Genomic DNA, 3,650 nt, shown 5'->3' on the forward strand with positions numbered 1-3,650 from the left:
CATGACACGAGGTATTCGAACGGTTTCCAATTTTCCACAATAAATTGGTGGCGACTCCACAAATGCAAAATAAACAAAGAGGAAAAGCTTGCTTCGCTTTTCGCCCCCGTGGGCCCGCGTCCACACTAGGTAGAGGCTTAGAGAGTTTATATAATACTCTCTAAGACCTAATACAGAATGACATAATAAAGGCCCAAGACAGACCTAGCCCAATAACAGATACGGATACCGTTTAAGTACCCCCGCATAGTCGTTCGAACGACGACTAACAGAATCAAGGCACAATCCCAACATTTGCTTATACTGGCCAAAAACATAGACTGATTTATCTTTTCCGCCTTTACGGTGAAATGATAGTAATAAGATGATCATAGGAGTATACATTACAAGTTCATTGTGAAAGAAAGAACATAAAAATGAACTCTATGTATCAGTAATTAAAAGATTAATTATTATTATTATTATTATGTAAGACGGTCTTATTAATTGAACAAAAAAATTTGAAATGACTAACTTATAAGAATGACATGTGTAAGTAAATTGTCCATATTTGAAGGGTAGGTATATGGTTCAAACAAAATGTATACTCCTTCCGTCCCAGTCAATAGTTTACATTTGCTTTACTCTCCCTACCAAAATATAGCAAATGTAAACTATTCATTAATTTACACCTGTCTTTGTATTAATCACATGGCGTTATCAAAGGGCCCCCGTTGGCTCACACTTATGATGATTAGTACTTAATAAATTTTGCTAGAATTCGAGATAACAAAGCTTTAGAGGCTACTTAATGCTTAGAATCAAGTACGTATCAAGAGACCATAAGGGATTAAGATATTTCATTTTTTTTTAGAATTATATGACACCCGGATTTGAACTTCGAAACACCTATCTTTATATTAATCATAAGGGCTATCAAAGCGCCTCGATTGGCTTACACTTATGATGATTAGTATTTGATAATTTTTGCTAGAATTCGAGATAACAAAGCTTTAGAGACTACTTAATGCTTAGAATCAAGTGCGTATCAAGATACCATAAGGGATTAGGATATTTCATTTTCTATAGAATTATGTGAAACCCGAATTTGAACTTCGAAACAGCTATTCGATAAAGTTCTAAAACTTAGTTTTAAAATAATCAGGGTCATTAACCCGTACGAAGTACGGGCTTTCAAACTAGTAGTTATATATATGAAAAATTCTATTACAAATTCTCTCAAAATTTTATGAATGAAAGAAAAATAAAAAATATGGTACATAAATACATAGTATATATAGTAATGATGAAAGGAAAGTTAAAAGGTCATTTCATTAAATAAAGAAAATAATGGTTAAATAAATAAGGTAAATAAATAACAAAAATTATAAGAGGAGATTAATGGTTTACAATTTTTTTTCCTTTCTTTTTTGTGTTTATACCTTGTATTTTTTAAATTTTTTTACTTTATATTTTTAAATTTTCTTAAATTGGTAATCAATATCACTTTTTTTTACCATCACATTAAAAGTTGTCATGTCACAATTAAACTTGCATTGTCACTTTTTTAGGTTAGCCTTTTAATAAGATTTTATAGATTTCTAATGAACAAATGAGTTGTACAATTCCTAATAATAGGTTATTTTAATAGGCGAACTCACAAATATTCCCTCCAAAAAGCATCTTTTTAAATAATGAAACTATTAATAATTTAATTAAAAAAATTAATAAATATAATGTATTTTTCATTATATAATTCTTTTCATAAAAATTAAGTTTTTCAACAAATTATATAATTTTCACTATAAAATAAATTATAGTATTTTAATTAAAATATAAATAAAGGCAAACTATAAACTATTAGATCTTTTATTGATGTTATTATTTGAAAATGACTTGACTCATACTATATATAAACAAAACTATAAGTCGTTTTGATTACTTTCAAGACAAAAATAATTGAGAGAATTTATAAATTGGAATCATTAACTTTGTGGTATAAAAAACACTTTTTAAAAAAAATACATTTCAATAACGAGAAAAATGAACAATTAGTGAGATACGAGTATTATTTTACAGTTTAATTTTACTCAATTTTCTTAAATAATTATACAGTTCTCATATCAAAATATGATGACGTGAAATATGATAAATTAATGTGATGGTGTTAATTTAGCATGCTTTAATACAAAAATAAAAACTCTATAAATACCGCGCATTCACTGCATCTAAACTAGTCCATTTATTATTTGATACTCCCTCCCATTCACAATAAACCTCCCATTTCATTTTGGCACAAATATTAAGGAAACACACTATCCCACCATATAATTAAATTTGAACCACACAAATACACTACCCCACCATACAATTAAATTTGGACCACACAAACACTTACCAAAAAAGGAAATAGGGAGGTTATTGTGAATAGACGGAAAAGGAAATAGGGAGGTTTATTTTGAATGGGAGGGAGTATATTAATGCGGGGTACAACGTCGCGTCTTCCAAGGTTCTATACATCTTGTTCAATCCATGAACCCTATAGAAGGAAAGTGTAAAACCTTTGTCGTGTTAATGGTGTTACAATGACAAGGTATGACAAGGTATAAGACCTGGTGTACTCTTTTCTGGTCTTTCAGAATACGCTCCTCGAGATTTAAGTCCTCGTCATCTCCATCAAGGCAGTGGCTCGGCAGCTTCAGAGCATCCGTTGACGACTCAAACTCGGGTTCAGGCTACAGCTCAAGTTTTTCTTCAATGTCTTCGTCAGATTGAATTTCCGTGCCTAAATCGAGATCTGGGACTGACTCACCTGCAAACGAAACTTTGAACATGAATACTCTAGTTCTCGAAGAAGGCTATGGAAAATGGGAATGAAAATAGGAGAGGTGAAGTAATGTAAGGAAAAAAAAAACAATGCAAGGAAAATGCGATAGATTGAAATGCCTCTGTGGCTTATTTGACACCAAAAAAAATACGAGTAGTTTTACTTCAGTTTGATATGTATGAGAAAATACTTGAGAAAAAAAAAAATGACTCTGGAGTCTGGACGCCTAGACGGATATGTAACATGGTGGACTGAGAATCTCAGCCATGTCATACCATGCATTCTCTTGACAAATCTCTCAAACTCCAAGAGGTTGGATTCTTCCAGGAGATCAGGATTGAGCCTGAGATACGTGAAAGCCGAAAGATGCTTCCCGTCAGGATCATCCCGAGGCTTCGCGTTTTCCAATATCTTATTATACCCATCTCTATCATAACATGGAAGAGCATTCTCACTAGCGACAGGTATGCAAACATCCCAAGCAGCATTGAGGACCTAGAAATGAAAAGTAGATTATTTTGGGATCGACAAATCAAAGAGGAATTTACATTAGGAAGTAGGAACAATGGCTGTTTAGGAAATATGGAAAATCAAAAATCAATAATGCACATTCATGTTGTTGCAACATGATTTTAGAACTGCCTGGTTCAAATGTTCTGCAATATCTGCACTGTTGAGCTCATTCACGAGATGAATTATGGCATCAATTCAAATGTCATCTTTCTTCTTTATGCAAATACCAATTTCAGCAAGGAAATACTCATATTAGTATATTACACTAAATTTGGCCTTCTATTTTTAGAAGGGCGCTTAAATTTCAAATAAAACCATGCGATATGAATCA

At 31.9% G+C, this 3,650-nt stretch overlaps 1 long non-coding RNA gene across 1 annotated transcript; it reads right to left on the minus strand.

The window, feature by feature from the left end:
• Positions 1-2,407: 2,407 nt before the first annotated feature.
• On the minus strand, positions 2,408-3,303 carry LOC141594270 (uncharacterized). Its single transcript, XR_012522087.1, has 2 exons — positions 3,082-3,303; positions 2,408-2,791 (listed from the first exon to the last, which is right to left on the minus strand). It is a non-coding gene; the product is annotated as an uncharacterized LOC141594270 (long non-coding RNA).
• Between the last annotated feature and the right edge of the window lie 347 nt (positions 3,304-3,650).

The sequence above is a fragment of the Silene latifolia genome, chromosome 8 (assembly GCF_048544455.1).
Source record: "Silene latifolia isolate original U9 population chromosome 8, ASM4854445v1, whole genome shotgun sequence".
NCBI classification, from domain to species: domain Eukaryota; kingdom Viridiplantae; phylum Streptophyta; class Magnoliopsida; order Caryophyllales; family Caryophyllaceae; genus Silene; species Silene latifolia.